Source organism: Cynocephalus volans, chromosome 4 (assembly GCF_027409185.1).
Source record: "Cynocephalus volans isolate mCynVol1 chromosome 4, mCynVol1.pri, whole genome shotgun sequence".
Lineage (NCBI taxonomy): Eukaryota > Metazoa > Chordata > Mammalia > Dermoptera > Cynocephalidae > Cynocephalus > Cynocephalus volans.
In genome coordinates this window covers 132,937,391-132,957,997 of record NC_084463.1, presented here as the reverse complement: position 1 = coordinate 132,957,997, position 20,607 = coordinate 132,937,391, and the positions used below count along the sequence as shown (strand labels likewise).

Below are 20,607 nucleotides of genomic sequence, written 5' to 3'. Positions count from 1 at the left end.
TTCTAAGAGAAAAAAAGAAGGATGTGAGGCAAAGATATTGTGTTATTGTGTTGCCATTTGGGTGACTTGGGCCCCACCATGGGCCCTCCCAGGCTGACTGAAATGTCATCCTCTGTGTGGCTTCTCTGGCACTGACAAATCACTCATAGTTAATGGGTAACTCTGGCTCTTCTTGCCAAATAGTTGCTTTGTTTGTTTTCTGTAATGTGCCCATTATCAGCACAGCCCCTGAAACCTCAAAAGGATCCAGTGTGAGTGTGAGTGTGTGTGTGTGTGTGTGTGTGTGTGTGTGTGTGTGTGTGTGTGTTGACCTGTAGCATGAGCCCACACATCTATCTCTTCTTCCTAAAATGCAAGAGACCTTTAAGTCAGTCATTTCCAGGACTAGCTCGTTGCTGAAACATCTTGAGGCACTTTAAAATTTTATATTCTGGAACTCACCCTGGATATATTAAGAAAAAAACCTCTAAAAGTGGGGCCAGAACATCTGTATGAGGGTACTTCACAAAGTTCATGAAAGGATTTGTATTATCTTTTGGTTCTATTTTTCTATGAATTTTGTGAAGTACCCTCATTTGTTTTTTTAAATGTTTCTCAGGTGATTCAGGTAAACAGGCAGCTTTGTGATCCTATCCTACCTCACCAGGAGTGGAGTTTTGTTCTGGGCTTCTCTAAGAGTGTGCATTGGGCAAAGGTCACCCTAGAGGGGGCACAGTTTGGGAAAGGCCAGGCAGAGGGAGGCTGATGAGAGATGGCTGAGGCTGGTCTTTGAGGGTCTCTTTTGTGAGCAGTGGGATGGAGACCGTGGTCAGGGTGACTTGAGCAGGGGAGATGGGGAACGTGTTGCTTTGGGAAAAATAACAGTAGCTAATGTTTATTGAGTGCTATCTTGTTTAATCCTTTCAATCAAATGTGATGAGGTGGTGGTGATAAGAATACAGGATGGTATTTGTTGAGTACCTACTGTGAGATAAGCAAGATTCAAAGTGATTTGCATGGGTTATCTCATGGAATCCTCATTACAGCCTATTAGTTGCAGGTCCTATTATTGAGCCCATTTTACAGATGAGGAAACTGAAGCTTAGAGACAGTTCAAATGACTTGTCCAAGGTCACACACGCGGCAGGTGGCAGAGTTGGCATTTGAGATTAGTGCTGTCAGACTTCAAAGCCCATGTCTTCTGTGATAAAAGTTTTAATCAGAATCATTAGTCTTTTGGGAATGGGTCAAATAAGAATCCTGTATTATAAGTAAAATGTTAGTTTTTCAAGAGGAATGCTTTGTGCCGTCTCTCCTTAAGGTACTTCCCTTTGTCTCTTCCGGCCCTGGCTTTCAGAGCCTTGTCATTTCCCTCCAGACCCAGACCCCTGGCCGAGATGGGCAGCCAGTCAGCTGCACTCTTCTTCCTTGAGGCTTCTGTGTTTTGGTGTGTGTTCCTCCTCCCGCCCCCTTCCTCCTTCCCTACTCAGCCCCTGCCTGCAGTTCCTCCTCCTGCATAGAGGCGTAGAGTTGCAGTCTGTCTTAGTTAAATAGGTCAGGTTCTGGGAGTGCTGCAGTCACCACCCAGGGTGCAAGCTCGGGACAGGCCTCATCACAGTCAGCATTCGTCCTAGTCTGGTCACTGGTACTCAGATGGTTGTCCTGTATAGACTGAGAGACAGCAGAGCTTTGTAACTGAGGTTATGTGTGTGCAGCTGGTCTGTCTGGGTTCAAATCCTGGATCCACTTGTTCCTTGACAAACTAGTCCATATCTCCATGCTTCGGTTTACTTGTTTGTTAGGTGGAGATACTACCTACCTCATATGGTAATTGTGGGGATTAAATGAATGAGACCTCTTAAAATCCTTGACTGGCACATGAGTATCCAGTATGTTAGCCATCATGATGATGGTGGTGATAATGATTATTTGGGTGGGGGGCATGTCTTAGGTGACTCTTCCCTTGGTGAGGAGAGGGAGCCCACCCATATGCTAGCACATTCTGAGTATTACAGTGGAGAGATCAGGAGCTTTGGAGACAAATCTGGATTTAACCCCAGTTAAGCTGCTTTTAGTGTGTGATGCTGGCCAGGTCCCTCAGCTTGTTTTGTTTTTTAATCTGTAGAACGGAATGACAGAATTTACCTGTCTTATGGTGTTGTGAAGGTGAGATGTGAAATGTAAGCAAAGCTTCTCATAGGGTACATGAGCTCAGCTGGCAATGAATACAAGGAAAAAATATGAGCTGAATAAACCTTAGTAATATCGTAAGTGAAAAAATCAGCTCTAACAATTACATACAACATGATATAATTTTTATAAAGTTAAAAACAAAACGTACTGAAAGAGTACATTATGGGTACAATAAATACTGTATAAAAGGGAAACTAAGGGGATGGTAAACATGGACAATGGTTATGTCTCATTGGGAGAGGGAAAGGGATGGATTGGGGAGGGAGGATAATATAGTTTAGATGTTGTAGATGGTTGTCAAGGCTCCATCTTTTATTTTGGAGGTGAGTTCACATTATTATAACTAATTAGAAATAGTCATGAACCAAAGATTACGATAAATCCAATTCATGCACCTGAGGTTAAAAAATTAGTGGGTTCTCAATAGGTGGTAGGTATTCATTATTATTATCCTCAGAAACACCTGGACCATGCCACAGGCCACCATTAATAGCCTTTGAGATTGCCTGTCATCTGTGCAAAATACCCTGAGAACCGAGTTTTCCCTCCTCCAGCTACAGTGGCTTCCACATTGGGAGCACAGAACAGAGGGATATTTAAGTTGCCTTTGTTTCTTAGGTTTGGTGCAGGTCTTGGGCATAAGCTCTGTGTGTGTCTAAAAGAGCTGAACAAAGACAGGGTTGTTTTGGGGCTTTCCATGCCAGATGTACAGGCTTTCATTAGAGTCACTTTAGGAGCATTCATACTAGCCAGATTTTTCCAAGGGAAAGAAAGGTTTGGGTTGGATCTGATGGTGTTTGCCTTGGTATGATCTTAGACCTCTCTGCTTCCATTGCCACCACCCAGCGTCATGACCTTGGCCAGTGGCTTTTCTTTACCAGTACGTCCCTTCTCTTTATGGAAAGGGGAAGCTGGGAGACACCCCAGGTATGTGTTTCTAGGTCCATAGCATTTGGATATATGTGACCCTCATTTCCTGCCCCCTTCTCTGAATTTGACAAAGCAGAGGAGACAAGGGCATATATTTTGGAGATAGAAACTGGGTTCAATTTTGGGTTCTTCACTGTGCGATTTGAGGTAGAAGCATTGTTTGTTTTCCCTTTATTTTAAATTGAGGTGAATAAAGTGCGGAATATTAAGTGCATGGCTTGGTGAATTTTCACCCAGGCATATACCCTTGATACCGACCCAGGTCAAGATCAAGATGGAAAATGCTCCTGCCCCAGGAGGTGCACTCATGGCTCTCCCCTGTTAGTGTTACCCCAAGTGACCATTATCCTGACTTTTGTCACCATCAGTTAGTGTTACCTGTTCTTGAATTTCTCAGGGTGGGTACACCATTTCTGAGCCTTGGTTTCTTTATTTCTAAAAGTGGAAGTGCAGTCCTTGTGCTATAGAGTTGAATTAGGAGAATCAAATGAGACAACACATGTAAAGTCAGTAGAGAAATATTTGTAAAACAGTTAATACTAATAAGGTAAAGCTTTTTGTTGTTTATGATCGCCACTGTTGACTTCAAAGTCGGCCTGTTTCTCAGCCTGAGAAGCCTCGGTGCTAACTGTAATTCATGTGTTTCCTGGACCCTGCATGCCCTTCCCTGTTCTGTGACTCTGTGAAAACACTTTAGAGATTGGTTCATCAGTGGCTCTCAGGGTTTCTTACTAAAACCAGTTCTTCTTGCTTAATAAGGGGGAGGAAATGAGCAGGAAAGCAGAGCTTGTCTGCTTTTGCCTCTTTTTCAAAGAGGTTCTGTTTGCTGTATTAGCAGAATCAACCGAGACATTGCTGGAATCAGGCTAGGCAAGACCAACTCCCCTGAGCTGGGGGTTCCCTGGATGCCAGGTTTGCTGAAGTGCCAGGAGTTGGTTATTATGTGGTTTCCAAAGCAGCAGGAGAAGCCACTTTTTCTAGCTTCTCCTTAAAAAAAACAGAACAAACCAAAACAAAACAAAAACCCACAATATCTACCCCTGTGATTGGCCAAAATTCTACAATTATAATTTGATTCCTCAGGTCAAGGGGTGGGGAGAATAATACCCAGAGTTGAGGTGTGTGTGCATATTTTGGGAGGGTAATACTTTATGATGCATCATTCCATTTGACCTTAGTCTGCATGATTATTATCATAGCCTTTCCTGAGGGTAGGCCTCCGTGAAGCAGAAGGTAGAACTGTGCAGTTGGTAGGTGTCAGTGAAGATGCAAGAGGCCAAGAGAGGGTACGATGGTAGATCCCTGAATCTGTGATGTGGCCTAGGGCTAGGCCTGCCTCCAGGCCATTCTGTGCACATCTACAGAATACCTGCTTCATGTCAAGTGCTGTGTCAGAACAGAGGTGAGAAGGCACAGTCCCTGCCCTTCAGGAGCTTCAAGTTGGGGCTTGAGAATAGAACAGGCAGTTGTAATGCAGTCTGTTGTGTGCTATAGTGGATGACCATGGCCTCTAAGCCAGATTGGGGGTATGGGGTTATCATGGTCCTGGAGATAGTATCATTTGGGTTGAGATCTGAAAGATAAGTAGAAGTTAGTCCTCAGACATCTGAAACATGTGACTCACATCAGCGTATCCTTGGACATCTCTCTAGGAAATACATTTCCAAGCTTAACTTATGCCTACCCCATAAATGAGGTTTTGATTTTATTGAACTACTTAATACTTTGGGAGCCAGCCCATGGCTCACTTGGGAGAGTGTGGTGCTGACAACACCAAGTCAAAGGTTAAGATCCCCTTACCGGTCATCTTTAAAAAAAACAAAAAAAACAAAAAAAAATCACTTTTGCTAGCACCAAGGCCTTTGATTTCTTTTTCCAACGATCTTGTAGCCCTTCTACCATATGCAATGTAATTTTGAATATGTGAGTCTTCTGACTGTGCAAAAGGTTTTCATTTCCCTCTGAAGTGGGTGAAAGAGGCTGGATGGGCAGATCTATTTGTACACTGAAGACTTCACTAGTAAACGTTATAAATTAAGAGAGTGACTCGGCAGCAGAGCCGGGAGAGAGATACATGTTAGTTATGGAAGAGATGCCTGCCTGGCATCCCTCACGGGGCCAGTCATTGCGAATAGGGCCAGCATGCCAGATTTCTCCAGTTACCATGGGACCCAGACTTAGACGGGAAATCATGGTAGGATGCAAAGGAGTCCAAAGTATACACGGCTGGTATACAGGCTGCACTTAGAAAAGAAAGTAAGAGAACAGTCTATCTATTTTCCTGAATAAATACTGCAATGTCAAATGGGCTTGTTTTTCCAAGACTCCTTACATTTTATGGACCTGATTTTCAAGCTTTAATTTTTTCCACGTTAAGCAATACTTAGGTGATTTGAAATGATCTTTTTACATGTTTCTTTTATATGTTTGTGGGAGCACTTAGGGGTGTGTGTGTGTGTGTGTGTGTGTGTGTGTGTGTGTGTGTGTGTGTGTGTGTGTGTGTGTGTGTGTGTGTGTTTTAAAGGCCTCCAAACTAAAAAAGAACCAAAGTCCCTTCAGTCAGGAGAACCTTCTTCTCCAAAACCTGAAAGGAATATCTTTCTGGTTTTACCATGGCTATCTCTTTCCTGCAAGCAGCCCATTTGAAACCCAGCACTCTCTTGTTTTATGGGGTGTGCCAGTGGAAAATAGGAGGAATCTGCTGTAAGGCAGCACTCCTCATAGCTGGGTTTCTTGGAAATCTCTGCCACCAGGTCCAGCAACTGAAATTTCTCATTCATGAAGAAGCAGTTCTGCATCCTGCCTGTCAAATTGTTAAAATAAATTGAAAAATCAGGAAGGGGATCTTAATTGTACTTTTGCAGATGTAGTTCTGGAAAAGTTCAGAAGGGACCTGACTGCATAGCTTGGGAGCAGGTCCAGGCCTCCAGAGTCACATTAACAGGTCACTATTGATAGCATTTTCCATGAACCACCCTGACATATTTCTTGGGGGTTGTGCTAACCTGTTGATGAAATGACAGTTATAGCATGGGATTTGCACCCTTACGCTCCATTGACAACTATCTTTCTCTCTCTTCTCTGTTAGGCCAGGTATAATTTATTGGTTGTATTCATTTCATTGAGTTTACTGCCTTTACCCCACACTAACCATGGCCAGTTTAGGAGTGATAGGTGATGATGATAATCCCTAGTATAGGTACAGTACCTTGTGGTTTTTACAAAGTACTTTCCCATTCTTTCTCAAATAGTAGTGAAGAAATTGTAAATAAATTCATTTATTGTGATTTAATCTATATCAGATATACTGCTAAACTCTTTACAAACTCTACCTTATTTAATCCTTAAAACAACCCTATGCAATAATACTCTGATTTGTTCCCATTTTGCAGATAAAGAAACTATGGCTCAGAGAGATTAAGCCTCTTACCTGAGATCACATATCTAGTTGAGGGTAGACGAGGGACTTGAAGCCAGATCTACCCAACTCAAAGCCTATGTTCCCAAATACCATGTAGTACAGCCTCCTGTTCTCCCTGTGTTAGAGGCAGATGGCTTCATTCTCCTATAGAAGAAAATGAGGTACAGAAGGGTTTATTTGAGGTCCATGGGCAAGGAGTGACCCAGCAGGGACTAGAAGTTGGGTCCCTTGTGAGACCAATGCTTTATCATTACCTAAAACCTGCTTATCTGGGCAGTATTCCCCTGGCACTTCCAAACCAGCAACAATTTGGTCAGAAATGGCCAATCCCGTACTCATCCTTCAGTGCAGACAGATAGGGAGGAGTTCTGGGAATCCAGTGAATCATTCTCATATTCCAAGTAATTTGACTGAAGCTAAGAAGCCATAAAGTTGCTGCTGTAAGTGCACTTCTGTTTAAAATTTCTATATCAGGACTCTTTGCCGGTTGCAGACATAGTTCAAACCAATTTAAGCAAAGGAATTTTACTGGCTTATTTAAAATTCTCAAAGTAGGGTTGGCTTCAGGTGTGCTTTGATTTAGGGGTTCAGTGGTGTTTGGGGGACTTTCTTGCTTACTCTCTCCTCTGGATTCTACTCCTGCTTTGGCTCTCTTATCTAGCAGCCATTTTCCTGTGATTATAAACTGGCTGCAACAGCATCAGCTTCAAAGCCTAATAGAAAAGGGGGCATGTTGGCTTCCCTGATAGCTCAAGCAAAAATCCTGGATTTGAGTCTCACTGACTCTGACTGGCCTGGCTTCATTCATGAACCAGCCACTGTAGGACAGGGCCACATGCTCTATCCCATGCTGGAAGGAAGGGATGGAAGCAGAGCCCTCATGGTCTGAGAACCATAGGGGGACTTTAACTAGAAGAGGAAGGGATGGATGGTGTGGAGACAAGATGCTGGGGGACCACGGAGTGGGAGAGTAGGATGGGGGATATGGAGGAAAAAGTAGAATGGAAAAGCCAGTCCGGGCAAGGGTAACTTCTTTATTTGTAGAGTCTCAATGCACCATTGATGGAATATCTATTTGTTGCTGTTGTTGTAGCAATTATTATTTGTTATATTCACTAACTTCTGTGCACATTTGTTCTAATGGACGCTTTATCTATTGAAAGAAAGCACTTCTTTAGAGTGCCTCTTAAATATTCGGATTACAGGTTTGAAGGAGAGAGCCATTTAGGTCCTGAATAGCTCTCACAGACTGGGTTTATTTCTGTCTTAATGGTATCTTAAATTATGCCAGATGAATTGAAATGCCATTTCTGTTTTTCTTCCAATCAATCTTCAATTCAATGCCACCTTGACAGGCTTGAAGTTTTGGTGAGATTGTTGGGTCTAAGCTGCATGCTGACAAATATTATAGAAAAGTTCATCTCACAGATCCTTGCATTTAATCAGCTGCAGATGCAAATGGAAGGTGTGACAATATTAGAGACCATCTGTTTTCAGGATCCTGGATGGCTAAGTGGCTAATTTGCTTCCCATTTCAGAATTAAACCAAACAAGGAGGGGTGTTATTAAATGTTCTTTTTGAAGTACCTACAGCTAACTAGAACCAGACAGTGTGGATGTTGAGCCAACAAGGGTTCTTTGAATGCCTGCCCTGTGGCCGGCATCACTGCAGGCACCATGGAGGACAGAAAAGGAGAAATGAATGATCCTATTGCAGTAATAACAAGAACTGTTTATTCAGCAGTTACTGTGTGCAGGCACAGTGCTAAGGACTTTGTATACATTGTCTCATTTAATCCTCGCAACATTCATAGGAGGGTAGGTACTATTATCCTCATCTTTCAGAGGAAGCAACAGGGGCTTGGAGAGGTTAAACAACCTGTCCCAGGTCACCAAGCAAGTGAGCGTCAAACCCAGCCTCACACCAGGCTCTCCAGCTGCAAAGCATGAGTCCCTCACTCATATGCCATGAATGGAGACTGTCATTACAGGATTTCTCACAGTCAAAATAGCAAGTTCTCTCCGATAACAGATTTCATCACTCTTGAAACTGGAGGCCTGGGAAGAAAGAAGATTGCCTGGCTGCTGAAGACAGTGCCTTTCCAGAAGGAGGGTACAGGGTGGGCCTCCTGCCAGCCATCTGTCTGACTTCTGACTCTGACTGTCAGTCCAGCCTGTCTGGAACCTGGACAGCAGAACTAGTCCAAGCACAAACCAAATTTTTATTCTGGAGTTGAACAGGATCTTAGAATCTGCCATAGAATCAGGACTCCTGAGGCCACCTTAAATCTCAGTATTTTTACACACTGTGCTAGATGACACATTTGAGAGTGCAGGCAGCATGGGGGTTGGAGGTGTTAAACAGACCATGAGGAGTTGGGTCTGGGAGGCGAGACAGCAGACAGAGTGCACTCTAACCATGCACACACAGCTGCCAGGGGCTTGTTTAAACCAGATCATGCCAAGGTCATTGAAGCAGAAAACATAATCCAGAACTCTTTCTCCTAGGTAGGATCATTTGGTTTTCAAAGCTTTTTCCTATACAGTTTCCCTCGGGAGAAATATATCTGGGAGAGGAGGAAGAGTAGAAGTGAGGGAATTTTCTCTCAAATCCTTAACAACATGGATAGAGAGTCATCTATAGTATGATGCTGTAGAGTAGAAAATTTACTCCCAAGAAATGAGTGTATAATCCTGGGCTGGAGATGGCTTTTTCAATGAGGTCCGTGACTCCTATTACTTTTGGGGTTGCTTCCCTTCAAAGCCTAATTGAGAAGGAAAAGAATTGGAGTTGGGGTGAGGGAAGATAACTGAATGTGCCTGAGGCCTGGGAGTGAGAGTCAGGCAATGTCTCTACTGTTACTGGGCCCTCATGCAGCTGGGGGAGTGGAGTCCTGGGTTAGGAAGCATAGGATCTTCCTGAATTACTCCCACCTGGTCCCACCAAAATTGTCATCTTCTCTGATACTTTGTATAAAAACTAGCATTGTAATGTTCTTCCTTACCCCTAATAATTTTCTTTGCTCTGAAGTCTGCTTTATCTGACATTAATTATAGCTACTCCAGCCTTATTTTGATATATTTGCATAATGTATTTTTCCATACATTTATTTTTAACTGGCCTATGTTACATTTCAAGTGATTTTCTTATAAATAGCATATAGTTGCATGTTGTTGTTTATTCTTATAGTCCCTGTCTTAACTGGTGTGCTTAGATCATTTACATTTAATGTAATTGTTGATAGATTTGTATCTAGGTTCTACCATTTTACTATTTGTTTCTGTTTTTTGCTCTTTTCTTTCCCCTTTTCTGCCTTTAGATTATTTAAACATTTTTTAGTATTCCATTTTAATTTACCTATTGTGTATTTCGGCTATATCTCAAAAGTAGGTTTTTTTTTTTTTTAACTCTAAGTGTGCTCTAAAGATTAAAAAAATACATAAGTTTTTACAATCACCTTAAAATCAATATTTTCCTACTTCAAGAGGAATGTATAGAAAGCTCATCACCTTATATGTCTCTTTACCCTCTGTATAAAATCTAGCTTTGGAGGAGGCCATATTAAGCCCAGCATTCATAGTGCAGAGAGGAGAGAAAGATCTGGAAGGAATGAACAGTTGGTGTTACCGCATTCATTCATTTAGTAGACACTTATCCAGCATCTGACCAGGCAGCAGAATCCCCTGTCTCTTGGGTTGGATACTCCACAGACCAATATTAGTAGTAAGAGTAGTAATAGCTATAGCTAACTTCATTGAGCAATTACTATGTGCCATACACTGTTCTAAGTTCCTTACAGGCATTATGTTGTTATTCCAACAACCCTATGATGTAGGTACTATAATTATCTGCACCTTATAAGTGAGGAAACTAGACCAAAGAAAGGTTAAATTGCCCAAGGTCACCTAGCCAGCAAGCAGCAGAACTTTGGACCCATTGGTTTTATCTCTGAGTTATCAGAGAGTCTCCATGGGTAAAGAACACAGACTGAAAAGAATAGCAAACTTCTAGTTCTGTCTTGGGGAGGTTGTACTCTCTGCCACATTCATACCTTCCTCTGCTAGTGCCCACTTGATGGTTCACTTAAGAGGCTCATTTTTTCCAAACCAGTTCTCTTTCCTATCCTCCTGTAAACATTTATAGGAGACCATCTTGGTGCCAGGGATTATGCACATAATACCAAAGCTCTGAAAATGGACCTTGAATCTGAGGTTAGAATTGGAAGAGACTCTAAATGTGGCCTAATCAGACCACTTTTCATATGTGGAATTTGAAGTAGAAGGGAGGTAAAACAGCCTGCCCACAGGCTCACCAGCAGAGGCTGAGCCTGCACTGGAAATTGGCCCCCTGACTCCTGCTTTGGTGTCTTTGTGTATCTACGTGCTTTCTTGGCAGAAGGGTATGGGAAGCTGAAGAGTAACAGAGCTGGAAATTCTGATCTGTAACTGAACAGGGACAGCCAGCGGTCCCCATAGGGGAGCCCCTACTTGCATGCCAAGCCTCAGAAGGCTTTGGCAGCTGGGCTGTGCTATTTAATAACCTTCTGGAGGCTGATCCAGTGGTCTGGCAATATTGCTTGCCATGACTGAGGTTTATTTGTAACTCTAGGTTTTGCATTTCCTGAAGAGGCAGGAAAGGACCCTAAGAAGAACTGCTAGAGGTGTAACTCAGTCACGCTGGCACCTGTTTTTTAATAGCATGACCAAGTGTGGGAATGGCAAGTAGATGTCGCCTCATGGACCATAGCTAGTCAAATAATGATAAATGCCTGGAGCACTGTGTTGAATTCAGAGATCCATTGGTGATGCCTGTCATGGGTGCAGGAATAGGGGCTGTAAGCATGTTTGTCAGGTATTTGTCACCGTGTAAGGGTTTAAGTTAGCCTTGGATCTTAATTGTAGCACAATAATGATACCTGCCCTCATAAAATTGTTGTGAGCATTAAATAAGAATATATGTAAAGTACTCATTAACTGGTAGTCATTCTGCTTAGTGTTGGTAAGGGCTTTTAAGAGAGAAAATTCAGCTTGTTCATTCAAATATTTGGGTGCCTTCTATATCCTGGTACTGATTTGGCATTGGGGAAAGATTATACAAGATAGACTAGGTCACTCTTCTCATGGAGATTATTCTACCTGGAAGAAACTGATAGTAACTAGTAAGTAAGCAAGTAGAATAACTTCAGGTAGAGAAGGACTGCAGGGGGAAGAAAGCCCCTGTGAGACGGTGACATTTGAACAAAGGCCTGAATGTAAGAAGGAGCCAATAATGCAAAGATCTGGGAGAACATTCCAGAAAGAAGGAAGAAAAAGTACAAAGGCCTTGAGGAACAGCTTTAAGGCACAGTGAGCTTTCGGAAGGCAGAGTCAGACATACTGTGCCTTACTTACCAAATACTTTTTTTTTTAAAGATGACTGGTAAGAGGATTTTAAACCTTGACTTGGTGTTGTCAGCACCAGACTCTCCCAAGTGAGCTAACCAGCCATTCCCATATAGGGATCCAAACCCGGGTCTTCCGTGTTATCAGCACCACACTCTCCCAAGTGAGCCACGGGCTGGCCCTCCAAATACTTTTTTATAATGAAAAAGTGTAAAACTTTTTTTAAAAATGTAAAGACCTGTGTAATGAGCCACTGTATATCCATCAGGTAGATTCAACAGTTACCAGCGTTCTGACGCTTGCTCCATCTCTGCCTCCCTTTTTTGGCTTAAGTAGGTAAAGCAAATCCCAAACATCATGACATTTTATCCATTAAATACTTCAGCATATATAAACATTTGCTTACATGTTAATGTAATTTCTTACATTTAATTCTCACACTTTCATTGTCATGATTAATAATTCCTTAATATAGCCTAGTACCTACTCCATATTTACACTTACCTGTTGGCCTTGAAAATATCATATACGTTGGTTAGTTTGAATCAGGTTACAAGCAAGGTCAACATGTTTGTTAACCCAAATGTGTTTTCATGAAGAGCATGATGAAAAAGGTAGTTGACATTGGATCTGCACTCTTTGGATGTTTTTTGCATGCCTTTCTGACCAAATATAGTCATGTAGGTTAGATCGTTAGGAGCCCTGGAGGACTCTGAATTACTGTAGACACTATTGGGTCTTTTTTTCCCAAATGAACATTCAGAAGCCCCTGCCCTGTCTTTCATACTTGCTAACAAAACAGTGGCTCTGTTCAGAAGTCAGAAGCAATGTGTATGAGTCTGAGCTTTCCCTACTGGCCCAGAAGTGAGTCCTTACTGTCATGACAGTTGTTATGATTCCAGCCCCCTTGACGGAATTGGTGTAAGAACGGGCATATGACCCAATTCAGGCCATGAGGCATGAGAGAAGCCTGCAGGGTGGGGCATCTAGAAGGGTTTTGCTCTGTTTAAGGGACACCCCAAGTTTGGGGTCTTATCTCCAGCTTTTTGGATGGCAGGTAGGGAAGTGATGTCTGGAGCTTCGGTAGCAGTCATCTAATAACTGCACAGGGAAAATTGGACAAAATCCAACATCCTGATGTAGGATGGAGGGGGAAGGAAATAACTTGGGTCCTTGATGACAATGTTGAGTCACAGAACTAACCACCCTGAAACCACCATACCCAGGTGGTTTCTTGTTATAGCAGATGATAACACCCTGTACTGTTTAAGATGCTTTTTTATTTGTTGGTTTTACATCCAGAAGCATCCCGATGGTACATACACCCAGTTCACAGACCTCTTTCTACATAAAGCAGTATCATCCCTAATAGGTTTTCATTTTCTTTAGGACAGAAAATAGGAATCAACCTTCAAACTCTGTTCTTATCTTCCTACTTAAACCTCTGTTTGTGTCTGTTTTTGTTGTTTCAAATTGGTTGGTGAATGTTTCTCCTTTTCCTATTGAACTCCTGCTGAACATGGTACACTGCTGTGATCTTTCCAGAAACATCAAGGAAAGTTTGACCTCTGTGGAATGGGAAATATGTAGCTGTTCCTTCTCTCCTTGCAAAGACTTAACCTAAGGTAAAACATCTTTAAATAGTGCAAAGTAAAACTTTTTGCAAAGTAAAACCTTTGTGGAAGGTTTTGGTGCACATGGCTGAAAAAAATATATAGATTGTGTTGGGGGAGATTGGGAAGCTTGCATGTGCTGCTTGCTCAGGAGAGGGAAGACAGTGAGCTGGGCTTGCACAGGAGAGATAAAGTTAGTCCAGCATGTTCTGGAGAATTCGGCCACCCTCTCATGTGGACACATAGTGCCCGTCTACCTCCCCGTGGAGTTATGTACTCAGTGAAGATTAGGTGAGAGAGTGGAGAAGGTGCTCAACTCAACCCACCTAATGGTACCTTGGGCTTCCAGCTTCTGCTTTGTTTGGAGAAAAGATTCTGCTATAGTGAGGTGTGTGCACCCAAAGTGACCTGCTGTGATAAGTCTCCCTGTGTGTGTTTGGCTGGGGGAGGGGGAGGGGGTTGAAATGGCCCATTGCCTTTAAAACTCGGGGATCATCCAGGACAAGTTTTTATCATCAGCTGGACTGCTTCAGCCACTGAGTACATTTCTAGGACCCTGCCTTCTGACATTGATTGCCCAGGGAGTACAAAATATTTTAATGTTAGCCCAGGTCTAATATCCTTAAGAAGAAAATCTCCTTCCTCAAATAAAAACCTCAGTGCCTTCCAAAGCCAGAACTTAATTCCTGTTCGGGTCACCCATGCACACACTTGGAGAAGACAGACATAAATCATGTAAAGATTCATTAGTAAAGATCCCAGGGAGTGAGCTGTGTGTTAAGAATAAAAATAAAATTAGGTAACGTGTTTAGGGATCAGTACATTCCAGGTACTGGGCTAAATGCTTTATGATGGTATAAATCAATTAGCTCCTTTTTTTTTTTTTTATTGTAACACAGTTGATTGTGCATATCTGTGGGGTACAGAGTTAGATATCAATACCTGTGTGCAATGTGTGATGCTCACATCAGGATAATTAGTATATTCAGCACTATACAATTACCTCATTTTAATATACCTGCTGTCTAAGAAGTGGTGGTGTCTCATTTTCCAGATGACAAAACTGAGGCTGCAAGAGGGTAAATAACTTACCACAAGGTAAAGAGGATGGCATGGGAATTCATACCCAGGTCTGGCTAACTCCAGAGCCCGCCTTGTTAACTGTTTCACAAGGTGACAGCACTGCTACTACTCAGTGTGTGATGTGTTGGCCGTCCCTTCTTGCCCCCAGCCCATCCTTGGCTTGAAGCTATTCCGAACCCACATTTCCCCTCCCCTGCCTGCCACATAGATACTGGCCAGCCCAGCCATCCAGAAGGTCCTGATTGGACCTGCCCCTCTATGACAAGATCAGATGAAAGCCCTGATGACCTTTGCTGAGGACTCTGTGACCTTTGCCACCTGGTGTGTAGTGACCACCTGAAGTCACTGGGATTATGGGAAAGAAGGCTTGAGCAAGGCTTCCTGGATGTGAGATGCAGGCAGCAGAGCATCTAATTTTATTGCCTTGCCCTGCAGCATCTGTTCTGGAGTTTGGAGTGGTCTCTGCTCTGGTGATCTTCCAGTTACTCTGTGGGGCTGACCAGATGTTGTCCCCCAGCTGCAGGAATCTTTGCCATCACTCTTGCTAAGACAGTGCCAGTCTCTGGTTCCAAGATTTCAGGCTGGAAAGAGGTGCCTTTGGCAATACAGCTGACTCAGGCTAATAACTGGGGCAGTTCCTTTGAAAGGCATGCAAGCTTCTGTTCTTAGCCCTGAGATGCTACTTCTTGTTATTTCTCCATCAAAACATCTTGTTTCTCTAAACAGTGGTGTTTATGGTTTATTGGGACTGGTGGTTAAGCTTCCCAAGGAAGACCCGAGAGCAACATGTTGGATCCTTATCACATTATGGGTCACCTCCCAACTTAGAACGTTGAGTTCTGACTCCCCAGCTGGCACTAAATGGAAAATAATCCCCTGGGCTTTTAGACTCTGTACTTACTGGGTGATTCACAATCTAGTAAAACCACCTTCTTTTGGACTGCCCAGAAATCTAAGTTGGAATTTTGATGACTGCGCCATTGTATAGTTAGCAGCTGAGACTCAGTCACGTACTAGCCCTGCCACCAGCCCACTGAATGACCTCAGGCCAGTTCCTCAACCCCTCAGAGCCCGTGTTTCCTTCTCGGGGAAGTGTTGGGGCATGACCTTTCTAGGTGGTCACTGGGTTGCCATTATAATAAGCAATTCTTTATCTTGTTGACCAACAGTTTCCCTCCTTGCAGTTGTCCATCGGTCGGCACCTTATTGAGCAGCCTGTGGGCCAGATGCTATCATGGGAAGAATATAAGACGGGGCAAGGGGACACACCCAGGTCCCTTGCCCAAAGGAAGATTATAGTCCCCAGGGTAGACAAGCCTGAAAACAACATGCTGATGACCCTGATGAGGATCTGAATAAAGGGCAGTGGAATCAGAGGGCAAGGATTGCCTAAGCCAGACTTCATCAGGCAGATCTAGAATGTAAACAGATGGCATGGGTGGTATGTTTAACCTACCCAGGAGAGGTCGTGTTTTTATGAAATGTCTGGAAATCCATGCTGTGAAGTACCAAGGGTAGTTACGTGCATTTCCAGTTGGAATTATTCTAGCTCTGTTGGCTCTGTAGTTGCTTGTTAGTGGAGGAGAATCAAAGGGTCCTTTGCACCTCTCCCACCCTGAGCACCTCATGCATAGTAATTTTGAGGTTGACAGTGAAGGGGCCTGAGTGTTTTAGCCAGGTCTTTAGGTTCTTTCCCACATGCCTTTCTGGGCTTCCCCAATGAGGTCACTGCTGTTTCGAGGGAAAGAACTGTATCATAAGCTTCCCCCATGCCTTGGGCACACATAGGTCCTTTGTGTACCCTTAATGTAGTCAATTAAGACAGGCCCAGTCAAGCTTTATTTATTAGGAAACTCTGTGTGTACAGTTTTTATTGTTGCAATTGTATCATATTCAAGACGCTGTAGTTTTTTTAAAAAATGTGTTCTGAGGCTCACAGATTCTCTGTAAAATTGGGTTTCAGCAGCACCAGTGGAAACAGTAACTTGGCCTTGCTATTTTCACCACTCAGCCTAGTAGCTGATGATGAAATATTTGTGGCAAACACATGTTTGCACTCGGTCACTGACTTAAGCCTGTGGGTTTTGGGGGAAGCAAACGATGAGAGTATAGATGATCCAAAGACTCTCTTTTACCTCCCAAGGGAGCAGAAGGCCCGGACCATCAGCCAAGCTGGATCCAAAGTTGTGTTTAAAATGAAATCATTTCTAGAAAGTGAGTGCTCACCTACCAGGAGGAGATCTTGTCTACCCGGAGGGTCCCAATTTGCCGGTGCCTGAAAGAAAGGATAAAAAGGAGCAGTCTACAACTTTTCAAGTACCCATATGTAAGTGCTACTGTGATGGCCAGAGTCTGGGACTGGCCACAGAGCACAGCCTCGTGTTGGCTGCATTCAGCTGAGCCCTGTCTCCTTTGCCTCTCTGCCCCCTCCCCAGCTCCCCGAACCCCCTCCCAGGGTTGGGGTGGGGGGCTGGAGTGTTATTTTCCATCCGGCCTTATGGGTAAAGCAGAGGAACATCGGCATTTTTGAGCCCTGTTCTAACAAGTCTGGCCACTTGGTCCCAAAGTCGGTTCTTGTCAAGTGTTGGGTCCAAGCAAAACATTTTTTTTTCTCCTCTTAAAACTTTAATTGCAAGCGTTTAATTGGTGGCTTGTCGCTGATTGGTTAGGAATAGCTAGCTGTGTAAGCTGGCCTTGGACAAATTATCCTCAGCCACCTCGGGTTCCTTCTCTGTGAAGGGAAGGTGCTTGCCACCTGACTGTCACAGGTGTTGTGGATTCTGTCTGTGTGTCACAGGCACTGAGATCCTGCTCGCAAAGGCAGTCAAAAACAAGGATGGTGGCTGCTGCTGTCATTTCTCATAGGAAAAGGGAAATTGAATTCGAGGGGACTTGTGCACTTAAGAACTACACTCATGGAAAAAAAGCCTCAGGGCCACGGCCAGAATGTGCCCTTCTCTGTCTGCTGTGTCTGCTGGGTTGTGGGTGAGCTGCGGCAGGGGGAAGGGAGGAGGAATGGAGGAGAAGGGAGCTGGGGGCTGGCAGTGGGGGGAGGAGAACGGGAACCCAGAACACAGCCCTGGAATCCATCTCATTGTTTCCACTCCTCCTCATGAATGTTTGGGGTCCATATTGGCCCCAATACAGTTTTCTGTTGTCTCAGGAGTCTCCCAGAGATGGGTTTTTAAACCTCAAGAGCCAACCCCAGGCTTCCTGAGCGCCCCAGCTCAGGAAGGCCCTGGACACAGGTCATTTCAAATACACTCACTGCTCCCCACCGGCAGAAGCCAGCCGGCCTGAACAGGGTGTGTTTAGTCAGGGAAACCAGGAACGGCAGCCTGCTGGTTTTCATCAGGAGACTCACTCTGTGGTCGTTGGGGCTCCTCTCCCAAGGCTCTGGTCCCGCTTAGGTTTCCAAATGCCAGGCAAGCTTGTTTCCACAGAGAGGGCGTCTGCTGCTCCCGCGGCCTCATGCAAATGCAGTCCGTGCAGCAGACAGGCTCGCGCAAGTGCAGGCCTCTTTTTAATGTGGAATTTTGAACTCTGCCGGCAGGGATTTTTCCAGTCTTTGTTTTTTGAAAGGAGGGTAAGATAATACGTGGCAGCCTTTCTGGAGAAGTCATTTGGAGAGATGGGCTGGGGCTTGGCAAAATGCAAACCGTGGAGATCATTATGGGCTGATGATGCCTCGTAAATGCAATGTTTCCCTGGGCTCCTCAGAGCTGGCCCGGCCTCATGGGCATGCCACATGTGCAGTCTCACAGCCCCTTGCCCCCGACCTAAAAGGGGCCCGAGCTTGGATTAATGATCAGCCGTCCCTGTCCTGAAATTCTTAGTAATTTTTGAACAAGCCCCCTCCTCCCCATTCTCATTTTGATCTCGGCCCCGGAAATTATGTAGCCAGTCCTGCCGAGAGGGTTCAGGCAGTGGCGGTGGATACCTGGAGTGAAGGCTGGGCTCTGCCACTCAGCAGCCATGAGCCCTAGGGTTGAGGGGATCCTGAAGATCATGCCCCTGCAGCATCTATCCGATTAGCCTTGCTAATTCCTTTCTTCATGCAACGAATGCTATGGGAACGCATACCGTGTGGCAGGCACTGGCTCAGACTTGGAGTGTAGATACCCCAGTAAGGAAAACAGACATGGTCCCTGTCCTCATTGAGGTTAGAATCTAAGCTCAGACCTGCTTACTGAACAGGTTGCAGAAGCCTCTGCTCTCAGCCTCAAGGTCTGGTAGGACCAGCTGCTCCAGGGGATCTCCAGGGCATGCAGAATGACCAGCCATTCAGTTTTCCTCATGGCCGTCGAGGGTTTGGAATGCTGGATACCCAGGAATTAAACAAAGCCACATGCACAAGAATATCCCAGGTAGTATTTCCCCCATCACACTGTCATCAGCATCAGTCTCTCCACTTTGCTGTTGTAAATGTTGGGACCTCAAGCCCTCTCAGTTTCCAAAGCATGTTTATTCATTCACCACACCACAGGCAGCACCCACTATTCCAGCACAGCGTACAAGCCGGGTCATGCCCTCGTGACCTGCCCCCACCTTTAACGTCAGCAGTGCTGGGGGAAGTTCCTCTCTGAGGAAGGTGGGGAGGTTTTTACATAGTGAATCTGTGGCTTCTTTCTTGCTTCTCATCACAGGAGTGTCATAGTAGTAGGAATAGCTAGCACTTTATGACATTCGTTAAACACCCAGCACTATTCTGAGTGACATTAACTCATTTCTCTATAGAGTTGCAGAGTCCTACTGTCAGCCCTATGTTACAGATGAAGAAACTGAGGCAGGTGAGCCCTCACAGTGGCATCTGTCCCACTTACATGGCATGGCTGATACCATCTGTGTGAAGTGTGCATAATAACGACACCTACTGTCTCTCAGGGTGCTTCAGATGGCGTTCTCCAGACATCCACCTCTCAGATGCCTTAGGTTACAATGACTAGGTTGTTTATGAGGGAAGGAAGGGCCTCGACTTAACCAGGGTGCCCTGGACCCAGTAGGGCAGGAGATGGGACTTCTCTGGTGAGTCTGATAGTGATACAGGCTACTGCTTAGGTGCTGGCACATTCTCTGAGCCAGGTGGACTACAAGGAGCTACCAGACACTTCAAAGAATGTGGTCAGACCACATCCTGCACAGGAGACAGCTGAGGTGCTCAGGAGCCAGCCAATGGAACACTCCAGCTGTGAGCCAGCACCAGGAGCACGTTGGGGTGTCTGGTCATCCTCTTACTCCTCTTCCCACTGCCAGCCGCTCTCCAGCTGCTGACCTTATTCCAGGGAAGGTTCCAGAACCCCTTGAGCAAGAAAATGTATGTGGGCTCCTGTATAAATCACTCCACTGACAGTGAGCTATTATTAACCCTTTCAGTCCCTGGCCCATTTTCAAATCAGGTATATAGATTAGATTCAATTTTAGTGTTTGTAGTTTCACTTGCTAAAATGAGGTGGGGTTTTTTTTCTTTTTTAAAGAACCTGGGTTTTAGAATTGCTTAGGCCTGTGTTTGAGACCCAGCTCTGCTACTTACTACCTCTGTAAACTAACACAAATTCTTTACCCACTCTGAGGCTGTTTGTTTCTGTAAAATGAGAGTAATAGAACCCATTATACAGGGTTGTTGAAAGGAGTGAATGTTATAATGCACAGAACACACTAACATAGTTCATGGCACATAATAAGTGCTCAATAAGCATAGTTGCTGCCGCTGTTAGGCACGGTCCGAGGTAAAGTAATATCCTTGGAGACGGCTTATTTTTCTTAGATCAGTTGAGAGACAAAAGAAGAAACAGGAACTCTGAGGACTGCAAACCAGAATGACACTGGGAACACTTTAGAGTGTGGTCTTCAGGATCTAGAAATAAAGTACTGAACACTCCCATGGGCACAAAAGCCAGAAACTAAGTTCCAATGCAGCAGTAATCTGTCCAGCCCTCTAGAATGCCTGGAAATGTGCTTTCATGGAATTTAGTCCTTAATTTCCTCAAAGCAGCCCCCGAAGGTGGT

At 44.3% G+C, this 20,607-nt stretch overlaps 1 protein-coding gene across 2 annotated transcripts in view; it reads left to right on the top strand.

Moving 5' to 3' along the window:
• ABTB2 (ankyrin repeat and BTB domain containing 2) overlaps positions 1-20,607 on the top strand; it is a 163,131-nt gene that overhangs the window by 16,451 nt on the left and 126,073 nt on the right. The gene's annotated exons all lie outside the window — the stretch shown is intronic.